Below are 25476 nucleotides of genomic sequence, written 5' to 3'. Positions count from 1 at the left end.
TGATAAACATTGGAAAAATGACTAAGTCCAAAAAAAAATTTTTTTCAACTTTTTTCAATTTTACCCCCGTGGGATATATATTCTACCCACACACATTTGGAACTCTCGTGGGTTACCCTCACACATATTATTCCCTCATTTAGTGGATATTTTCACAAAAAAGTGAAATTTTCAAAAATCCAGAAAATTGGCTGAAAACGACTAAATATCAAGGTCTCATTGGGCAAATCGCTCTGGAACTGAAATCGGAACGCTCACTGACATTTCCCCTATCTGAAAGTCTGATAAACGTTGGAAAAATGACTAAGTCCAAAAAAAAATTTTTTTAAATTTTTTCAATTTTACCCCCGTGGGATATATATTCTACCCACACACATTTGGAACTCTCCTGGGGTACCCTCACACATATTATTCCCTCATTTAGTGGATATTTTCACAAAAAAGTGAAATTTTCAAAAATCCAGAAAATTGGCTGAAAACGACTAAATATCAAGGTCTCATTGGGCGAATCGCTCTGGAACTGAAATCGGAACGCTCACTGACATTTCCCCTATCTGAAAGTCTGATAAACGTTGGAAAAATGACTAAGTCCAAAAAAAAATTTTTTTAAACTTTTTTCAATTTTACCCCCGTGGGATATATATTCTACCCACACACATTTGGAACTCTCCTGGGGTACCCTCACACATATTATTCCCTCATTTAGTGGATATTTTCACAAAAAAGTGAAATTTTCAAAAATCCAGAAAATTGGCTGAAAACGACTAAATATCAAGGTCTCATTGGGTGAATCGCTCTGGAACTGAAATCGGAACGCTCACTGACATTTCCCCTATCTGAAAGTCTGATAAACGTTGGAAAAATGACTATGTCTAAAAAAACAAATTTTTCAACTTTTTTCAATTTTACCCCCGTGGGATATATATTCTACCCACACACATTTGGAACTCTCCTGGGGTACCCTCACACATATTATTCCCTCATTTAGTGGATATTTTCACAAAAAAGTGAAATTTTCAAAAATCCAGAAAATTGGCTGAAAACGACTAAATATCAAGGTCTCATTGGGCGAATCGCTCTGGAACTGAAATCGGAACGCTCACTGACATTTCCCCTATCTGAAAGTCTGATAAACATTGGAAAAATGACTAAGTCCAAAAAAAAATTTTTTTCAACTTTTTTCAATTTTACCCCCGTGGGATATATATTCTACCCACACACATTTGGAACTCTCCTGGGGTACCCTCACACATATTATTCCCTCATTTAGTGGATATTTTCACAAAAAAGTGAAATTTTCAAAAATCCAGAAAATTGGCTGAAAACGACTAAATATCAAGGTCTCATTGGGCGAATCGCTCTGGAACTGAAATCGGAACATTCACTGACATTTGACCTATCTGAAAGTCTGATAAACGACGGAAAAATGACTATGTCTAAAAAAACAAATTTTTCAACTTTTTTCAATTTTACCCCCGTGGGATATATATTCTACCCACACACATTTGGAACTCTCGTGGGTTACCTTCACACATATTATTCCCTCATTTAGTGGATATTTTCACAAAAAAGTGAAATTTTCAAAAATCCAGAAAATTGGCTGCAAACGACTAAATATCAAGGAATCATTGGGCGAATCGCTCTGGAACTGAAATCGGAACGCTCACTGACATTTCCCCTATCTGAAAGTCTGATAAACATTGGAAAAATGACTATGTCCAAAAAAAAATTTTTTTCAACTTTTTTCAATTTTACCCCCGTGGGATATATATTCTACCCACACACATTTGGAACTCTCGTGGGTTACCCTCACACATATTATTCCCTCATTTAGTGGATATTTTCACAAAAAAGTGAAATTTTCAAAAATCCAGAAAATTGGCTGAAAACGACTAAATATCAAGGTCTCATTGGGCAAATCACTCTGGAACTGAAATCGGAACGCTCACTGACATTTCCCCTATCTGAAAGTCTGATAAACGTTGGAAAAATGACTAAGTCCAAAAAAAAATTTTTTTAAATTTTTTCAATTTTACCCCCGTGGGATATATATTCTACCCACACACATTTGGAACTCTCCTGGGGTACCCTCACACATATTATTCCCTCATTTAGTGGATATTTTCACAAAAAAGTGAAATTTTCAAAAATCCAGAAAATTGGCTGAAAACGACTAAATATCAAGGTCTCATTGGGCGAATCGCTCTGGAACTGAAATCGGAACGCTCACTGACATTTCCCCTATCTGAAAGTCTGATAAACGTTGGAAAAATGACTAAGTCCAAAAAAAAATTTTTTTAAACTTTTTTCAATTTTACCCCCGTGGGATATATATTCTACCCACACACATTTGGAACTCTCCTGGGGTACCCTCACACATATTATTCCCTCATTTAGTGGATATTTTCACAAAAAAGTGAAATTTTCAAAAATCCAGAAAATTGGCTGAAAACGACTAAATATCAAGGTCTCATTGGGTGAATCGCTCTGGAACTGAAATCGGAACGCTCACTGACATTTCCCCTATCTGAAAGTCTGATAAACGTTGGAAAAATGACTAAGTCCAAAAAAAAATTTTTTTAAACTTTTTTCAATTTTACCCCCGTGGGATATATATTCTACCCACACACATTTGGAACTCTCCTGGGGTACCCTCACACATATTATTCCCTCATTTAGTGGATATTTTCACAAAAAAGTGAAATTTTCAAAAATCCAGAAAATTGGCTGAAAACGACTAAATATCAAGGTCTCATTGGGTGAATCGCTCTGGAACTGAAATCGGAACGCTCACTGACATTTCCCCTATCTGAAAGTCTGATAAACGTTGGAAAAATGACTATGTCTAAAAAAACAAATTTTTCAACTTTTTTCAATTTTACCCCCGTGGGATATATATTCTACCCACACACATTTGGAACTCTCCTGGGGTACCCTCACACATATTATTCCCTCATTTAGTGGATATTTTCACAAAAAAGTGAAATTTTCAAAAATCCAGAAAATTGGCTGAAAACGACTAAATATCAAGGTCTCATTGGGCGAATCGCTCTGGAACTGAAATCGGAACGCTCACTGACATTTCCCCTATCTGAAAGTCTGATAAACATTGGAAAAATGACTAAGTCCAAAAAAAAATTTTTTTCAACTTTTTTCAATTTTACCCCCGTGGGATATATATTCTACCCACACACATTTGGAACTCTCCTGGGGTACCCTCACACATATTATTCCCTCATTTAGTGGATATTTTCACAAAAAAGTGAAATTTTCAAAAATCCAGAAAATTGGCTGAAAACGACTAAATATCAAGGTCTCATTGGGCGAATCGCTCTGGAACTGAAATCGGAACGCTCACTGACATTTCCCCTATCTGAAAGTCTGATAAACGTTGGAAAAATGACTAAGTCCAAAAAAAAATTTTTTTCAACTTTTTTCAATTTTACAGCCGTGGGATATATATTCTACCCACACACATTTGGAACTCTCCTGGGTTACCCTCACACATATTATTCCCTCATTTAGTGGATATTTTCACAAAAAAGTGAAATTTTCAAAAATCAAGAAAATTGGCTGAAAACGACTAAATATCAAGGTCTCATTGGGCGAATCGCTCTGGAACTGAAATCGGAACATTCACTGACATTTGACCTATCTGAAAGTCTGATAAACGACGGAAAAATGACTATGTCTAAAAAAACAAATTTTTCAACTTTTTTCAATTTTACCCCCGTGGGATATATATTCTACCCACACACATTTGGAACTCTCGTGGGTTACCCTCACACATATTATTCCCTCATTTAGTGGATATTTTCACAAAAAAGTGAAATTTTCAAAAATCCAGAAAATTGGCTGCAAACGACTAAATATCAAGGAATCATTGGGCGAATCGCTCTGGAACTGAAATCGGAACGCTCACTGACATTTCCCCTATCTGAAAGTCTGATAAACATTGGAAAAATGACTAAGTCCAAAAAAAAATTTTTTTAAACTTTTTTCAATTTTACCCCCGTGGGATATATATTCTACCCACACACATTTGGAACTCTCCTGGGGTACCCTCACACATATTATTCCCTCATTTAGTGGATATTTTCACAAAAAAGTGAAATTTTCAAAAATCCAGAAAATTGGCTGAAAACGACTAAATATCAAGGTCTCATTGGGTGAATCGCTCTGGAACTGAAATCGGAACGCTCACTGACATTTCCCCTATCTGAAAGTCTGATAAACGTTGGAAAAATGACTATGTCTAAAAAAACAAATTTTTCAACTTTTTTCAATTTTACCCCCGTGGGATATATATTCTACCCACACACATTTGGAACTCTCCTGGGGTACCCTCACACATATTATTCCCTCATTTAGTGGATATTTTCACAAAAAAGTGAAATTTTCAAAAATCCAGAAAATTGGCTGAAAACGACTAAATATCAAGGTCTCATTGGGCGAATCGCTCTGGAACTGAAATCGGAACGCTCACTGACATTTCCCCTATCTGAAAGTCTGATAAACATTGGAAAAATGACTAAGTCCAAAAAAAAATTTTTTTCAACTTTTTTCAATTTTACCCCCGTGGGATATATATTCTACCCACACACATTTGGAACTCTCCTGGGGTACCCTCACACATATTATTCCCTCATTTAGTGGATATTTTCACAAAAAAGTGAAATTTTCAAAAATCCAGAAAATTGGCTGAAAACGACTAAATATCAAGGTCTCATTGGGCGAATCGCTCTGGAACTGAAATCGGAACGCTCACTGACATTTCCCCTATCTGAAAGTCTGATAAACGTTGGAAAAATGACTAAGTCCAAAAAAAAATTTTTTTCAACTTTTTTCAATTTTACAGCCGTGGGATATATATTCTACCCACACACATTTGGAACTCTCCTGGGTTACCCTCACACATATTATTCCCTCATTTAGTGGATATTTTCACAAAAAAGTGAAATTTTCAAAAATCAAGAAAATTGGCTGAAAACGACTAAATATCAAGGTCTCATTGGGCGAATCGCTCTGGAACTGAAATCGGAACATTCACTGACATTTGACCTATCTGAAAGTCTGATAAACGACGGAAAAATGACTATGTCTAAAAAAACAAATTTTTCAACTTTTTTCAATTTTACCCCCGTGGGATATATATTCTACCCACACACATTTGGAACTCTCGTGGGTTACCCTCACACATATTATTCCCTCATTTAGTGGATATTTTCACAAAAAAGTGAAATTTTCAAAAATCCAGAAAATTGGCTGCAAACGACTAAATATCAAGGAATCATTGGGCGAATCGCTCTGGAACTGAAATCGGAACGCTCACTGACATTTCCCCTATCTGAAAGTCTGATAAACATTGGAAAAATGACTAAGTCCAAAAAAAAATTTTTTTCAACTTTTTTCAATTTTACCCCCGTGGGATATATATTCTACCCACACACATTTGGAACTCTCGTGGGTTACCCTCACACATATTATTCCCTCATTTAGTGGATATTTTCACAAAAAAGTGAAATTTTCAAAAATCCAGAAAATTGGCTGAAAACGACTAAATATCAAGGTCTCATTGGGCAAATCGCTCTGGAACTGAAATCGGAACGCTCACTGACATTTCCCCTATCTGAAAGTCTGATAAACGTTGGAAAAATGACTAAGTCCAAAAAAAAATTTTTTTAAATTTTTTCAATTTTACCCCCGTGGGATATATATTCTACCCACACACATTTGGAACTCTCCTGGGGTACCCTCACACATATTATTCCCTCATTTAGTGGATATTTTCACAAAAAAGTGAAATTTTCAAAAATCCAGAAAATTGGCTGAAAACGACTAAATATCAAGGTCTCATTGGGCGAATCGCTCTGGAACTGAAATCCGAACGCTCACTGACATTTCCCCTATCTGAAAGTCTGATAAACGTTGGAAAAATGACTAAGTCCAAAAAAAAATTTTTTTAAACTTTTTTCAATTTTACCCCCGTGGGATATATATTCTACCCACACACATTTGGAACTCTCCTGGGGTACCCTCACACATATTATTCCCTCATTTAGTGGATATTTTCACAAAAAAGTGAAATTTTCAAAAATCCAGAAAATTGGCTGAAAACGACTAAATATCAAGGTCTCATTGGGTGAATCGCTCTGGAACTGAAATCGGAACGCTCACTGACATTTCCCCTATCTGAAAGTCTGATAAACGTTGGAAAAATGACTATGTCTAAAAAAACAAATTTTTCAACTTTTTTCAATTTTACCCCCGTGGGATATATATTCTACCCACACACATTTGGAACTCTCCTGGGGTACCCTCACACATATTATTCCCTCATTTAGTGGATATTTTCACAAAAAAGTGAAATTTTCAAAAATCCAGAAAATTGGCTGAAAACGACTAAATATCAAGGTCTCATTGGGCGAATCGCTCTGGAACTGAAATCGGAACGCTCACTGACATTTCCCCTATCTGAAAGTCTGATAAACATTGGAAAAATGACTAAGTCCAAAAAAAAATTTTTTTCAACTTTTTTCAATTTTACCCCCGTGGGATATATATTCTACCCACACACATTTGGAACTCTCCTGGGGTACCCTCACACATATTATTCCCTCATTTAGTGGATATTTTCACAAAAAAGTGAAATTTTCAAAAATCCAGAAAATTGGCTGAAAACGACTAAATATCAAGGTCTCATTGGGCGAATCGCTCTGGAACTGAAATCGGAACGCTCACTGACATTTCCCCTATCTGAAAGTCTGATAAACGTTGGAAAAATGACTAAGTCCAAAAAAAAATTTTTTTCAACTTTTTTCAATTTTACAGCCGTGGGATATATATTCTACCCACACACATTTGGAACTCTCCTGGGTTACCCTCACACATATTATTCCCTCATTTAGTGGATATTTTCACAAAAAAGTGAAATTTTCAAAAATCAAGAAAATTGGCTGAAAACGACTAAATATCAAGGTCTCATTGGGCGAATCGCTCTGGAACTGAAATCGGAAAATTCACTGACATTTGACCTATCTGAAAGTCTGATAAACGACGGAAAAATGACTATGTCTAAAAAAACAAATTTTTCAACTTTTTTCAATTTTACCCCCGTGGGATATATATTCTACCCACACACATTGGGAACTCTCGTGGGTTACCCTCACACATATTATTCCCTCATTTAGTGGATATTTTCACAAAAAAGTGAAATTTTCAAAAATCCAGAAAATTGGCTGAAAACGACTAAATATCAAGGAATCATTGGGCGAATCGCTCTGGAACTGAAATCGGAACGCTCACTGACATTTCCCCTATCTGAAAGTCTGATAAACGTTGGAAAAATGACTAAGTCCAAAAAAAAATTTTTTTCAACTTTTTTCAATTTTACCCCCGTGGGATATATATTCTACCCACACACATTTGGAACTCTCCTGGGGTACCCTCACACATATTATTCCCTCATTTAGTGGATATTTTCACAAAAAAGTGAAATTTTCAAAAATCCAGAAAATTGGCTGAAAACGACTAAATATCAAGGTCTCATTGGGTGAATCGCTCTGGAACTGAAATCGGAATGCTCACTGACATTTCCCCTATCTGAAAGTCTGATAAACGTTGGAAAAATGACTAAGTCCAAAAAAAATTTTTTTCAACTTTTTTCAATTTTACAGCCGTGGGATATATATTCTACCCACACACATTTGGAACTCTCCTGGGTTACCCTCACACATATTATTCCCTCATTTAGTGGATATTTTCACAAAAAAGTGAAATTTTCAAAAATCAAGAAAATTGGCTGAAAACGACTAAATATCAAGGTCTCATTGGGCGAATCGCTCTGGAACTGAAATCGGAAAATTCACTGACATTTGACCTATCTGAAAGTCTGATAAACGACGGAAAAATGACTATGTCTAAAAAAACAAATTTTTCAACTTTTTTCAATTTTACCCCCGTGGGATATATATTCTACCCACACACATTTGGAACTCTCGTGGGTTACCCTCACACATATTATTCCCTCATTTAGTGGATATTTTCACAAAAAAGTGAAATTTTCAAAAATCCAGAAAATTGGCTGAAAACGACTAAATATCAAGGAATCATTGGGCGAATCGCTCTGGAACTGAAATCGGAACGCTCACTGACATTTCCCCTATCTGAAAGTCTGATAAACGTTGGAAAAATGACTAAGTCCAAAAAAAAATTTTTTTCAACTTTTTTCAATTTTACCCCCGTGGGATATATATTCTACCCACACACATTTGGAACTCTCCTGGGGTACCCTCACACATATTATTCCCTCATTTAGTGGATATTTTCACAAAAAAGTGAAATTTTCAAAAATCCAGAAAATTGGCTGAAAACGACTAAATATCAAGGTCTCATTGGGTGAATCGCTCTGGAACTGAAATCGGAACGCTCACTGACATTTCCCCTATCTGAAAGTCTGATAAACGTTGGAAAAATGACTAAGTCCAAAAAAAAATTTTTTTCAACTTTTTTCAATTTTACAGCCGTGGGATATATATTCTACCCACACACATTTGGAACTCTCCTGGGTTACCCTCACACATATTATTCCCTCATTTAGTGGATATTTTCACAAAAAAGTGAAATTTTCAAAAATCAAGAAAATTGGCTGAAAACGACTAAATATCAAGGTCTCATTGGGCGAATCGCTCTGGAACTGAAATCGGAAAATTCACTGACATTTGACCTATCTGAAAGTCTGATAAACGACGGAAAAATGACTATGTCTAAAAAAACAAATTTTTCAACTTTTTTCAATTTTACCCCCGTGGGATATATATTCTACCCACACACATTTGGAACTCTCCTGGGGTACCCTCACACATATTATTCCCTCATTTAGTGGATATTTTCACAAAAAAGTGAAATTTTCAAAAATCCAGAAAATTGGCTGAAAACGACTAAATATCAAGGTCTCATTGGGCGAATCGCTCTGGAACTGAAATCGGAACGCTCACTGACATTTCCCCTATCTGAAAGTCTGATAAACGTTGGAAAAATGACTAAGTCCAAAAAAAAATTTTTTTCAACTTTTTTCAATTTTACAGCCGTGGGATATATATTCTACCCACACACATTTGGAACTCTCCTGGGTTACCCTCACACATATTATTCCCTCATTTAGTGGATATTTTCACAAAAAAGTGAAATTTTCAAAAATCAAGAAAATTGGCTGAAAACGACTAAATATCAAGGTCTCATTGGGCGAATCGCTCTGGAACTGAAATCGGAAAATTCACTGACATTTGACCTATCTGAAAGTCTGATAAACGACGGAAAAATGACTATGTCTAAAAAAACAAATTTTTCAACTTTTTTCAATTTTACCCCCGTGGGATATATATTCTACCCAGACACATTTGGAACTCTCGTGGGTTACCCTCACACATATTATTCCCTCATTTAGTGGATATTTTCACAAAAAAGTGAAATTTTCAAAAATCAAGAAAATTGGCTGAAAACGACTAAATATCAAGGTCTCATTGGGCGAATCGCTCTGGAACTGAAATCGGAAAATTCACTGACATTTGACCTATCTGAAAGTCTGATAAACGACGGAAAAATGACTATGTCTAAAAAAACAAATTTTTCAACTTTTTTCAATTTTACCCCCGTGGGATATATATTCTACCCACACACATTTGGAACTCTCCTGGGGTACCCTCACACATATTATTCCCTCATTTAGTGGATATTTTCACAAAAAAGTGAAATTTTCAAAAATCCAGAAAATTGGCTGAAAACGACTAAATATCAAGGTCTCATTGGGCGAATCGCTCTGGAACTGAAATCGGAACGCTCACTGACATTTCCCCTATCTGAAAGTCTGATAAACGTTGGAAAAATGACTAAGTCCAAAAAAAAATTTTTTTCAACTTTTTTCAATTTTACAGCCGTGGGATATATATTCTACCCACACACATTTGGAACTCTCCTGGGTTACCCTCACACATATTATTCCCTCATTTAGTGGATATTTTCACAAAAAAGTGAAATTTTCAAAAATCAAGAAAATTGGCTGAAAACGACTAAATATCAAGGTCTCATTGGGCGAATCGCTCTGGAACTGAAATCGGAAAATTCACTGACATTTGACCTATCTGAAAGTCTGATAAACGACGGAAAAATGACTATGTCTAAAAAAACAAATTTTTCAACTTTTTTCAATTTTACCCCCGTGGGATATATATTCTACCCACACACATTTGGAACTCTCGTGGGTTACCCTCACACATATTATTCCCTCATTTAGTGGATATTTTCACAAAAAAGTGAAATTTTCAAAAATCCAGAAAATTGGCTGAAAACGACTAAATATCAAGGAATCATTGGGCGAATCGCTCTGGAACTGAAATCGGAACGCTCACTGACATTTCCCCTATCTGAAAGTCTGATAAACGTTGGAAAAATGACTAAGTCCAAAAAAAATTTTTTTTCAACTTTTTTCAATTTTACCCCCGTGGGATATATATTCTACCCACACACATTTGGAACTCTCCTGGGGTACCCTCACACATATTATTCCCTCATTTAGTGGATATTTTCACAAAAAAGTGAAATTTTCAAAAATCCAGAAAATTGGCTGAAAACGACTAAATATCAAGGTCTCATTGGGCGAATCGCTCTGGAACTGAAATCGGAACGCTCACTGACATTTCCCCTATCTGAAAGTCTGATAAACGTTGGAAAAATGACTAAGTCCAAAAAAAAATTTTTTTCAACTTTTTTCAATTTTACAGCCGTGGGATATATATTCTACCCACACACATTTGGAACTCTCCTGGGTTACCCTCACACATATTATTCCCTCATTTAGTGGATATTTTCACAAAAAAGTGAAATTTTCAAAAATCCAGAAAATTGGCTGAAAACGACTAAATATCAAGGTTTCATTGGGCGAATCACTCTGGAACTGAAATCGGAACACTCACTGACATTTCCCCTATCTGAAAGTCTGATAAACATTGGAAAAATGACTAAGTCCAAAAAAAAATTTTTTTCAACTTTTTTCAATTTTACCCCCGTGGGATATATATTCTACCCACACACATTTGGAACTCTCGTGGGTTACCCTCACACATATTATTCCCTCATTTAGCGGATATTTTCACAAAAAAGTGAAATTTTCAAAAATCCAGAAAATTGGCTGAAAACGACTAAATATCAAGGTCTCATTGGGCAAATCGCTCTGGAACTGAAATCGGAACGCTCACTGACATTTCCCCTATCTGAAAGTCTGATAAACGTTGGAAAAATGACTAAGTCCAAAAAAAAATTTTTTTAAATTTTTTAAATTTTACCCCCGTGGGATATATATTCTACCCACACACATTTGGAACTCTCCTGGGGTACCCTCACACATATTATTCCCTCATTTAGTGGATATTTTCACAAAAAAGTGAAATTTTCAAAAATCCAGAAAATTGACTGAAAACGACTAAATATCAAGGTCTCATTGGGCGAATCGCTCTGGAACTGAAATCGGAACGCTCACTGACATTTCCCCTATCTGAAAGTCTGATAAACGTTGGAAAAATGACTAAGTCCAAAAAAAAATTTTTTTCAACTTTTTTCAATTTTACAGCCGTGGGATATATATTCTACCCACACACATTTGGAACTCTCCTGGGTTACCCTCACACATATTATTCCCTCATTTAGTGGATATTTTCACAAAAAAGTGAAATTTTCAAAAATCAAGAAAATTGGCTGAAAACGACTAAATATCAAGGTCTCATTGGGCGAATCGCTCTGGAACTGAAATCGGAAAATTCACTGACATTTGACCTATCTGAAAGTCTGATAAACGACGGAAAAATGACTATGTCTAAAAAAACAAATTTTTCAACTTTTTTCAATTTTACCCCCGTGGGATATATATTCTACCCACACACATTTGGAACTCTCCTGGGGTACCCTCACACATATTATTCCCTCATTTAGTGGATATTTTCACAAAAAAGTGAAATTTTCAAAAATCCAGAAAATTGGCTGAAAACGACTAAATATCAAGGTCTCATTGGGCGAATCGCTCTGGAACTGAAATCGGAACGCTCACTGACATTTCCCCTATCTGAAAGTCTGATAAACGTTGGAAAAATGACTAAGTCCAAAAAAAAATTTTTTTCAACTTTTTTCAATTTTACAGCCGTGGGATATATATTCTACCCACACACATTTGGAACTCTCCTGGGTTACCCTCACACATATTATTCCCTCATTTAGTGGATATTTTCACAAAAAAGTGAAATTTTCAAAAATCAAGAAAATTGGCTGAAAACGACTAAATATCAAGGTCTCATTGGGCGAATCGCTCTGGAACTGAAATCGGAAAATTCACTGACATTTGACCTATCTGAAAGTCTGATAAACGACGGAAAAATGACTATGTCTAAAAAAACAAATTTTTCAACTTTTTTCAATTTTACCCCCGTGGGATATATATTCTACCCAGACACATTTGGAACTCTCGTGGGTTACCCTCACACATATTATTCCCTCATTTAGTGGATATTTTCACAAAAAAGTGAAATTTTCAAAAATCAAGAAAATTGGCTGAAAACGACTAAATATCAAGGTCTCATTGGGCGAATCGCTCTGGAACTGAAATCGGAAAATTCACTGACATTTGACCTATCTGAAAGTCTGATAAACGACGGAAAAATGACTATGTCTAAAAAAACAAATTTTTCAACTTTTTTCAATTTTACCCCCGTGGGATATATATTCTACCCACACACATTTGGAACTCTCCTGGGGTACCCTCACACATATTATTCCCTCATTTAGTGGATATTTTCACAAAAAAGTGAAATTTTCAAAAATCCAGAAAATTGGCTGAAAACGACTAAATATCAAGGTCTCATTGGGCGAATCGCTCTGGAACTGAAATCGGAACGCTCACTGACATTTCCCCTATCTGAAAGTCTGATAAACGTTGGAAAAATGACTAAGTCCAAAAAAAAATTTTTTTCAACTTTTTTCAATTTTACAGCCGTGGGATATATATTCTACCCACACACATTTGGAACTCTCCTGGGTTACCCTCACACATATTATTCCCTCATTTAGTGGATATTTTCACAAAAAAGTGAAATTTTCAAAAATCAAGAAAATTGGCTGAAAACGACTAAATATCAAGGTCTCATTGGGCGAATCGCTCTGGAACTGAAATCGGAAAATTCACTGACATTTGACCTATCTGAAAGTCTGATAAACGACGGAAAAATGACTATGTCTAAAAAAACAAATTTTTCAACTTTTTTCAATTTTACCCCCGTGGGATATATATTCTACCCACACACATTTGGAACTCTCGTGGGTTACCCTCACACATATTATTCCCTCATTTAGTGGATATTTTCACAAAAAAGTGAAATTTTCAAAAATCCAGAAAATTGGCTGAAAACGACTAAATATCAAGGAATCATTGGGCGAATCGCTCTGGAACTGAAATCGGAACGCTCACTGACATTTCCCCTATCTGAAAGTCTGATAAACGTTGGAAAAATGACTAAGTCCAAAAAAAAATTTTTTTCAACTTTTTTCAATTTTACCCCCGTGGGATATATATTCTACCCACACACATTTGGAACTCTCCTGGGGTACCCTCACACATATTATTCCCTCATTTAGTGGATATTTTCACAAAAAAGTGAAATTTTCAAAAATCCAGAAAATTGGCTGAAAACGACTAAATATCAAGGTCTCATTGGGCGAATCGCTCTGGAACTGAAATCGGAACGCTCACTGACATTTCCCCTATCTGAAAGTCTGATAAACGTTGGAAAAATGACTAAGTCCAAAAAAAAATTTTTTTCAACTTTTTTCAATTTTACAGCCGTGGGATATATATTCTACCCACACACATTTGGAACTCTCCTGGGTTACCCTCACACATATTATTCCCTCATTTAGTGGATATTTTCACAAAAAAGTGAAATTTTCAAAAATCAAGAAAATTGGCTGAAAACGACTAAATATCAAGGTCTCATTGGGCGAATCGCTCTGGAACTGAAATCGGAAAATTCACTGACATTTGACCTATCTGAAAGTCTGATAAACGACGGAAAAATGACTATGTCTAAAAAAACAAATTTTTCAACTTTTTTCAATTTTACCCCCGTGGGATATATATTCTACCCACACACATTTGGAACTCTCGTGGGTTACCCTCACACATATTATTCCCTCATTTAGTGGATATTTTCACAAAAAAGTGAAATTTTCAAAAATCCAGAAAATTGGCTGAAAACGACTAAATATCAAGGAATCATTGGGCGAATCGCTCTGGAACTGAAATCGGAACGCTCACTGACATTTCCCCTATCTGAAAGTCTGATAAACGTTGGAAAAATGACTAAGGCCAAAAAAAAATTTTTTTCAACTTTTTTCAATTTTACCCCCGTGGGATATATATTCTACCCACACACATTTGGAACTCTCCTGGGGTACCCTCACACATATTATTCCCTCATTTAGTGGATATTTTCACAAAAAAGTGAAATTTTCAAAAATCCAGAAAATTGGCTGAAAACGACTAAATATCAAGGTCTCATTGGGCGAATCGCTCTGGAACTGAAATCGGAACGCTCACTGACATTTCCCCTATCTGAAAGTCTGATAAACGTTGGAAAAATGACTAAGTCCAAAAAAAAATTTTTTTCAACTTTTTTCAATTTTACAGCCGTGGGATATATATTCTACCCACACACATTTGGAACTCTCCTGGGTTACCCTCACACATATTATTCCCTCATTTAGTGGATATTTTCACAAAAAAGTGAAATTTTCAAAAATCCAGAAAATTGGCTGAAAACGACTAAATATCAAGGTTTCATTGGGCGAATCACTCTGGAACTGAAATCGGAACACTCACTGACATTTCCCCTATCTGAAAGTCTGATAAACATTGGAAAAATGACTAAGTCCAAAAAAAAATTTTTTTCAACTTTTTTCAATTTTACCCCCGTGGGATATATATTCTACCCACACACATTTGGAACTCTCGTGGGTTACCCTCACACATATTATTCCCTCATTTAGTGGATATTTTCACAAAAAAGTGAAATTTTCAAAAATCCAGAAAATTGGCTGAAAACGACTAAATATCAAGGTCTCATTGGGCAAATCTCTCTGGAACTGAAATCGGAACGCTCACTGACATTTCCCCTATCTGAAAGTCTGATAAACGTTGGAAAAATGACTAAGTCCAAAAAAAAATTTTTTTAAATTTTTTAAATTTTACCCCCGTGGGATATATATTCTACCCACACACATTTGGAACTCTCCTGGGGTACCCTCACACATATTATTCCCTCATTTAGTGGATATTTTCACAAAAAAGTGAAATTTTCAAAAATCCAGAAAATTGACTGAAAACGACTAAATATCAAGGTCTCATTGGGCGAATCGCTCTGGAACTGAAATCGGAACGCTCACTGACATTTCCCCTATCTGAAAGTCTGATAAACGTTGGAAAAATGACTAAGTCCAAAAAAAAAATTTTTTCAACTTTTTTCAATTTTACCCCCGTGGGATATATATTCTACCCACACACATTTGGAACTCTCCTGGGGTACCCTCACACATATTATTCCCTCATTTAGTGGATATTTTCACAAAAAAGTGAAATTTTCAAAAATCAAGAAAATTGGCTGAAAACGACTAAATATCAAGGTCTCATTGGGCGAATCGCTCTGGAACTGAAATCGGAACATTCACTGACATTTGACCTATCTGAAAGTCTGATAAACGACGGAAAAATGACTATGTCTAAAAAAACAAATTTTTCAACTTTTTTCAATTTTACCCCCGTGGGATATATATTCTACCCACACACATTTGGAACTCTCCTGGGGTACCCTCAGACATATTATTCCCTCATTTAGTGGATATTTTCACAAAAAAGTGAAATTTTCAAAAATCCAGAAAATTGGCTGAAAACGACTAAATATCAAGGTCTCATTGGGCGAATCGCTCTGGAACTGAAATCGGAATGCTCACTGACATTTCCCCTATCTGAAAGTCTGATAAACGTTGGAAAAATGACTAAGTCCAAAAAAAAAATTTTTTCAACTTTTTTCAATTTTACCCCCGTGGGATATATATTCTACCCACACACATTTGGAACTCTCCTGGGGTACCCTCACACATATTATTCCCTCATTTAGTGGATATTTTCACAAAAAAGTGAAATTTTCAAAAATCAAGAAAATTGGCTGAAAACGACTAAATATCAAGGTCTCATTGGGCGAATCGCTCTGGAACTGAAATCGGAACATTCACTGACATTTGACCTATCTGAAAGTCTGATAAACGACGGAAAAATGACTATGTCTAAAAAAACAAATTTTTCAACTTTTTTCAATTTTACCCCCGTGGGATATATATTCTACCCACACACATTTGGAACTCTCCTGGGGTACCCTCAGACATATTATTCCCTCATTTAGTGGATATTTTCACAAAAAAGTGAAATTTTCAAAAATCCAGAAAATTGGCTGAAAACGACTAAATATCAAGGTCTCATTGGGCGAATCGCTCTGGAACTGAAATCGGAACGCTCACTGACATTTCCCCTATCTGAAAGTCTGATAAACGTTGGAAAAATGACTAAGTCCAAAAAAAAATTTTTTTCAACTTTTTTCAATTTTACCACCGTGGGATATATATTCTACCCACACACATTTGGAACTCTCCTGGGGTACCCTCACACATATTATTCCCTCATTTAGTGGATATTTTCACAAAAAAGTGAAATTTTCAAAAATCCAGAAAATTGGCTGAAAATGACTAAATATCAAGGTCTCATTGGGCGAATCGCTCTGGAACTGAAATCGGAAAATTCACTGACATTTGACCTATCTGAAAGTCTGATAAACGACGGAAAAATGACTATGTCTAAAAAAACAAATTTTTCAACTTTTTTCAATTTTACCCCCGTGGGATATATATTCTACTCACACACATTTGGAACTCTCCTGGGGTACCCTCACACATATTATTCCCTCATTTAGTGGATATTTTCACAAAAAAGTGAAATTTTCAAAAATCCAGAAAATTGGCTGAAAACGACTAAATATCAAGGTCTCATTGGGCAAATCGCTCTGGAACTGAAATCGGAACGCTCACTGACATTTCCCCTATCTGAAAGTCTGATAAACGTTGGAAAAATGACTAAGTCCAAAAAAAAATTTTTTTAAATTTTTTCAATTTTACCCCCGTGGGATATATATTCTACCCACACACATTTGGAACTCTCCTGGGGTACCCTCACACATATTATTCCCTCAATTAGTGGATATTTTCACAAAAAAGTGAAATTTTCAAAAATCCAGAAAATTGACTGAAAACGACTAAATATCAAGGTCTCATTGGGCGAATCGCTCTGGAACTGAAATCGGAACGCTCACTGACATTTCCCCTATCTGAAAGTCTGATAAACGTTGGAAAAATGACTAAGTCCAAAAAAAAATTTTTTTCAACTTTTTTCAATTTTACAGCCGTGGGATATATATTCTACCCACACACATTTGGAACTCTCCTGGGTTACCCTCACACATATTATTCCCTCATTTAGTGGATATTTTCACAAAAAAGTGAAATTTTCAAAAATCCAGAAAATTGGCTGAAAACGACTAAATATCAAGGTCTCATTGGGCGAATCACTCTGGAACTGAAATCGGAACACTCACTGACATTTCCCCTATCTGAAAGTCTGATAAACATTGGAAAAATGACTAAGTCCAAAAAAAAATTTTTTTCAACTTTTTTCAATTTTACCCCCGTGGGATATATATTCTACCCACACACATTTGGAACTCTCGTGGGTTACCCTCACACATATTATTCCCTCATTTAGTGGATATTTTCACAAAAAAGTGAAATTTTCAAAAATCCAGAAAATTGGCTGAAAACGACTAAATATCAAAGTCTCATTGGGCAAATCGCTCTGGAACTGAAATCGGAACGCTCACTGACATTTCCCCTATCTGAAAGTCTGATAAACGTTGGAAAAATGACTAAGTCCAAAAAAAAATTTTTTTACATTTTTTCAATTTTACCCCCGTGGGATATATATTCTACCCACACACATTTGGAACTCTCCTGGGGTACCCTCACACATATTATTCCCTCATTTAGTGGATATTTTCACAAAAAAGTGAAATTTTCAAAAATCCAGAAAATTGACTGAAAACGAGTAAATATCAAGGTCTCATTGGGCGAATCGCTCTGGAACTGAAATCGGAACGCTCACTGACATTTCCCCTATCTGAAAGTCTGATAAACGTTGGAAAAATGACTAAGTCCAAAAAAAATTTTTTTTCAACTTTTTTCAATTTTACCCCCGTGGGATATATATTCTACCCACACACATTTGGAACTCTCCTGGGGTACCCTCACACATATTATTCCCTCATTTAGTGGATATTTTCACAAAAAAGTGAAATTTTCAAAAATCAAGAAAATTGGCTGAAAACGACTAAATATCAAGGTCTCATTGGGCGAATCGCTCTGGAACTGAAATCGGAACATTCACTGACTTTTGACCTATCTGAAAGTCTGATAAACGACGAAAAAATGACTATGTCTAAAAAAACAAATTTTTCAACTTTTTTCAATTTTACCCCCGTGGGATATATATTCTACCCACACACATTTGGAACTCTCCTGGGGTACCCTCACACATATTATTCCCTCATTTAGTGGATATTTTCACAAAAAAGTGAAATTTTCAAAAATCCAGAAAATTGGCTGAAAACGACTAAATATCAAGGTCTCATTGGGCGAATCGCTCTGGATCTGAAATCGGAACGCTCACTGACATTTCCCCTATCTGAAAGTCTGATAAACGTTGGAAAAATGACTAAGTCCAAAAAAAAATTTTTTTCAACTTTTTTCAATTTTACCCCCGTGGGATATATATTCTACCCACACACATTTGGAACTCTCCTGGGGTACCCTCACACATATTATTCCCTCATTTAGTGGATATTTTCACAAAAAAGTGAAATTTTCAAAAATCCAGAAAATTGGCTGAAAACGACTAAATATCAAGGTCTCATTGGGCGAATCGCTCTGGAACTGAAATCGGAACGCTCACTGACATTTCCCCTATCTGAAAGTCTGATAAACGTTGGAAAAATGACTAAGTCCAAAAAAAAAATTTTTTCAACTTTTTTCAATTTTACAGCCGTGGGATATATATTCTACCCACACACATTTGGAACTCTCCTGGGTTACCCTCACACATATTATTCCCTCATTTAGTGGATATTTTCACAAAAAAGTGAAATTTTCAAAAATCCAGAAAATTGGCTGAAAACGACTAAATATCAAGGTCTCATTGGGCGAATCGCTCTGGAACTGAAATCGGAACGCTCACTGACATTTCCCCTATCTGAAAGTCTGATAAACATTGGAAAAATGACTAAGTCCAAAAAAAAATTTTTTTCAACTTTTTTCAATTTTACCCCCGTGGGATATATATTCTACCCACACACATTTGGAACTCTCGTGGGTTACCCTCACACATATTATTCCCTCATTTAGTGGATATTTTCACAAAAAAGTGAAATTTTCAAAAATCCAGAAAATTGGCTGAAAACGACTAAATATCAAGGTCTCATTGGGCGAATCACTCTGGACTGAAATCGGAACGCTCACTGACATTTCCCCTATCTGAAAGTCTGATAAACATTGGAAAAATGACTAAGTCCAAAAAAAAAATTTTTTCAACTTTTTTCAATTTTACCCCCGTGGGATATATATTCTACCCACACACATTTGGAACTCTCGTGGGTTACCCTCACACATATTATTCCCTCATTTAGTGGATATTTTCACAAAAAAGTGAAATTTTCAAAAATCAAGAAAATTGGCTGAAAACGACTAAATATCAAGGTCTCATTGGGCGAATCGCTCTGGAACTGAAATCGGAACATTCACTGACATTTGACCTATCTGAAAGTCTGATAAACGACGGAAAAATGACTATGTCCAAAAAAACAAATTTTTCAACTTTTTTCAATTTTACCCCCGTGGGATATATATTCTACCCACACACATTTGGAACTCTCCTGGGTTACCCTCACACATATTATTCCCTCATTTAGTGGATATTATCACAAAAAAGTGAAATTTTCAAAAATCAAGAAAATTAGCTGAAAACGACTAAATATCAAAGACATTTCCCCTATCTGAAAGTCTGATAAACGACGGAAAAATGACTATGTCCAAAAAAACAAATTTTTCAACTTTTTTCAATTTTACCCCCGTGGGATATATATTCTACCCACACACATTTGGAACTCTCCTGGGGTACCCTCACACATATTATTCCCTCATTTAGTGGATATTTTCACAAAAAAGTGAAATTTTCAAAAATCAAGAAAATTGGCTGAAAATGACTAAATATCAAGGTCTCATTGGGCGAGTCGTTCTGGAACTGAAATCGGAACGTTCACTGACATTTGACCTATCTGAAAGTCTGATAAACGACGGAAAAATGACTATGTCCAAAAAAACAAATTTTTCAACTTTTTTCAATTTTACCCCCATGGGATATATATTCTACCCACACACATTTGGAACTCTCCTGGGGTACCCTCACACATATTATTCCCTCATGTAGTGGATATTTTCACAAAAAAGTGAAATTTTCAAAAATCAAGAAAATTGGCTGAAAACGACTAAATATCAAGGACTCATTGGGTGAATCGCTCTGGAACTGAAATCAGAATGCTCACTGACATTTCCCCTATCTGTAGGTCTGATAAACGTTGGAAAAATGACTAAGTCCATAAAAAAAATTTTTTAAACTTTTTTCAATTTTACCCCCGTGGGATATATATTCTACCCACACACATTTGGAACTCTCCTGGGTTACCCTCACACATATTATTCCCTCATTTAGTGGATATTTTCATAAAAAAGTGAAATTTTCAAAAATCAAGAAAATTGGCTGAAAACGACTAAATATGAACGTCTCATTGGGCAAATCGCTCTGGAACTGAAATCGGAACGCTCACTGACATTTCCCCTATCTGAAAGTCTGATAAACGTTGGAAAAATGACTATGTCCAAAAAAAAAATTTTTTTCAACTTTTTTCAATTTTACCCCCGTGGGATATATATTCTACCCACACACATTTGGAACTCTCCTGGGGTACCCTCACACATATTATTCCCTCATTTAGTGGATATTTTCACAAAAAAGTGAAATTTTCAAAAATCCAGAAAATTGGCTGAAAGCGACTAAATATCAAGGTCTCATTGGACTAATCGCTCTGGAACTGAAATCGGAACGTTCACTGACATTTGACCTATCTGAAAGTCTGATAAACGACGGAAAAATGACTATGTCCAAAAAAACAAATTTTTCAACTTTTTTCAATTTTACCCCCGTGGGATATATATTCTACCCACACACATTTGGAACTCTCCTGGGGTACCGTCGCTCATATTATTCCCTCATTTAGTGGATATTTTCACAAAAAAGTGAAATTTTCAAAAAATCTAGAAAATTGGCTGAAAACAACTAAATATCAAGGACTCATTGGGCGAATCGCTCTGGAACTGAAATCGGAACGCTTACTGACATTTCCCCTATCTGAAAGTCTGATAAACACCGGAAAAATGACTAAGTCCAAAAAAAATTTTTTAAACTTTTTTCAATTTTACCCCCGTGGGATATATATTCTACCCACACACATTTGGAACATTCCTGGGGTACCCTCACACATATTATTCCCTCATTTAGTGGATATCTTCACAAAAAAGTAACATTTTCAAAAATCCAGAAAATTGGATGAAAACGAATGAATATCAAGGACTCATTGGGCGAATCGCTCTGGAACTGAAATCGGAACGCTCACTGACATTTGCCCTATCTGAAAGTCTGATAAACGCCGGAAAAATGACAAGGTCCAAAAAAAAACTTTTTTCAATTTTACCCCCGTGGGATATATATTCTACCCACACACATTTGGAACTCTCCTGGGGTACCCTCACACATATTATTCTCTCATTTAGTGGATATTTTCACAAAAAGGTGAAATTTTCAAAAATTCAAAAAATTGGCTGAAAACGACTAAATATCAAGGACTCATTGGGCGAATCGCTCTGGAACTGAAATCGGAACGCTCACTGACATTTGCCCTATCTGAAAGTCTGATAAACGCCGGAAAAATGACTAGGTCCAAAAAAAAATTTTTTTCAACTTTTTTCAATTTTACCCCCGTGGGATATATATTCTACCCACACACATTTGGAACTCTCCTGGGGTACCCTCACACATATTATTCCCTCATTTAGTGGATATTTTCACAAAAAAGTGAAATTTTCAAAAATCCAGAAAATTGGCTGAAAACGACTAAATATCAAGGACTCATTGGACTAATCGCTCTGGAACTGAAATCGGAACGTTCACTGACATTTGACCTATCTGAAAGTCTGATAAACGACGGAAAAATGACTATGTCCAAAAAAACAAATTTTTCAACTTTTTTCAATTTTACCCCCGTGGGATATATATTCTACCCACACACATTTGGAACTCTCCTGGGGTACCCTCACACATATTATTCCCTCATTTAGTGGATATTTTCACAAAAAAGTAAAATTTTCAAAAATCCAGAAAATTGGCTGAAAACGACTAAATATCAAGGACTCATTGGGCGAATCGCTCTGGAACTGAAATCGGAACGCTCACTGACATTTGCCCTATCTGAAAGTCTGATAAACGCCGGAAACATGACTAAGTCCAAAAAAAACCTTTTTTCAATTTTACCCCCGTGGGATATATATTCTACCCACACACATTTGGAACTCTCCTGGGGTACCCTCACACATATTATTCCCTCATTTAGTGGATATTTTCACAAAAAGGTGAAATTTTCAAAAATCCAGAAAATTGGCTGAAAACGACTAAATATCAAGGACTCATTGGGCGAATCGCTCTGGAACTGAAATCGGAACGCTCACTGACATTTGCCCTATCTGAAAGTCTGATAAACGCCGGAAAAATGACTAGGTCCAAAAAATATTTTTTTTAAACTTTTTTAATTTTTACCCCCGTGGAATATATATTCTACCCACACACATTTGGAACTCTCCTGGGGTACCCTCACACATATTATTCCCTCATTTAGTGGATATTTTCACAAAAAAGTGAAATTTTCAAAAATCCAGAAAATTGGCTGAAAACGACTAAATATCAAGAACTCATTGGGCGAGTCGCTCTGGAATTGAAATCGGAACGCTCACTGACATTTCCCCTATCTGAAAGTCTGATAAACGCCGGAAAAATGACTAAGTCCAGAAAAATTTTTTTTTCAATTTTACCCCTGTGGGATATATATTCTACCCACACACATTTGGAACTCTCCTGGGGTACCCTCGCTCATATTATTCCCTCATTTAGTGGATATTTTCACAAAAAAGTGAAATTTTCAAAAAATCTAGAAAATTGGCTGAAAACAACTAAATATCAAGGACTCATTGGGCGAATCGCTCTGGAACTGATATCGGAACGCTTACTGACATTTCCCCTATCTGAAAGTCTGATAAACACCGGAAAAATGACTAAGTCCAAAAAAAATTTTTTAAACTTTTTTCAATTTTACCCCCGTGGGATATATATTCTACCCACACACATTTGGAACATTCCTGGGGTACCCTCACACATATTATTCCCTCATTTAGTGGATATCTTCACAAAAAAGTAACATTTTCAAAAATCCAGAAAATTGGATGAAAACGAATGAATATCACGGACTCATTGGGCGAATCGCTCTGGAACTGAAATCGGAACGCTCACTGACATTTGCCCTATCTGAAAGTCTGATAAACGCCGGAAAAATGACTAGGTCCAAAAAAAAACTTTTTTCAATTTTACCCCCGTGGGATATATATTCTACCCACACACATTTGGAACTCTCCTGGGTACCCTCACACATATTATTCTCTCATTCAGTGGATATTTTCACAAAAAGGTGAAATTTTCAAAAATCCAGAAAATTGGCTGAAAATGACTAAATATCAAGGACTCATTGGGCGAATCGCTCTGGAACTGAAATCGGAACGCTCACTGACATTTGCCCTATCTGAAAGTCTGATAAACGCTGCAAAAATGACTAGGTCCAAAAAAAAAATGTTTTCAACTTTTTTCAATTTTACCCCTGTGGGATATATATTCTACCCACACACATTTGGAACTCTCCTGGGGTACCTCACACATATTATTCCCTCATTTAGTGGATATTTTCACAAAAACGTGAAATTTTCAAAAAATCTAGAAAATTGGCTGAAAACGACTAAATATCAAGGACTCATTGGGCGAATCGCTCTGGAACTGAAATCGGAACGCTCACTGACAGTTGCCCTATCTGAAAGTCTGATAAACGCCGGAAAAATGACTAAGTCCAAAAAAAAATTTTTCAACTTTTTTCAATTTTACCCCCGTGGGATATATATTCTACCCACACACATTTGGAACTCTCCTGGGGTACCCTCGCTCATATTATTCCCTCATTTAGTGGATATTTTCACAAAAAAGTGAAATTTTCAAAAAATCTAGAAAATTGGCTGAAAACGACTAAATATCAAGGACTCATTGGGCGAATCGCTCTGGAACTCAAATAGGAACGCTCACTGACATTTGCCCTATCTGAAAGTCTGATAAACGCCGGAAAAATGACTAAGTCCATAAAAAACCTTTTTTCAATTTTACCCCCGTGGGATATATATTCTACCCACACACATTTGGAACTCTCCTGGGGTACCCTCACACATATTATTCCCTCATTTAGTGGATATTTTCATAAAAAGGTGAAATTTTCAAAAATCCAGAAAATTGGCTGAAAACGACTAAATATCAATTACTAATTGGGCGAATCGCTCTGGAACTGAAATCGGAACGCTCACTGACATTTGCCCTATCTGAAAGTCTGATAAACGCCGGAAAAATGACTAGGTCCAAAAAAAAATTTTTTTCAACTTTTTTCATTTTCACCCCCGTGGGATATATATTCTACCCACACACATTTGGAACTCTTCTGGGGTACCCTCACTCATATTATTCCCTCATTTAGTGGATATTTTCACAAAAAAGTGAAATTTTCAAAAAATCTAAAAAATTGGCTGAAAATGACTAAATATCAAGGACTCATTGGGCGAATCACTCTGGAACTGAAATAGGAACGCTCACTGACATTTGCCCTATCTGAAAGTCTGATAAACGCCAGAAAAATGACTAGGTCTAAAAAAAAAATTTTTTTCAACCTTTTTCATTTTTACCCCCGTGGGATATATATTCTACCCACACACATTTGGAACTCTTCTGGGGTACCCTCACTCATATTATTCCCTCATTTAGTGGATATTTTCACAAAAAAGTGAAATTTTCAAAAAATCTAGAAAATTGTCTGAAAATGA

This window comes from Phyllobates terribilis, unplaced genomic scaffold, assembly GCF_046119375.1.
Source record: "Phyllobates terribilis strain yellow unplaced genomic scaffold, ASM4611937v1 Scaffold_2__4_contigs__length_985480577, whole genome shotgun sequence".
NCBI lineage: Eukaryota > Metazoa > Chordata > Amphibia > Anura > Dendrobatidae > Phyllobates > Phyllobates terribilis.
The sequence above is the reverse complement of the archived record's forward strand: the minus strand, read 5'-3'. Positions refer to the sequence as shown.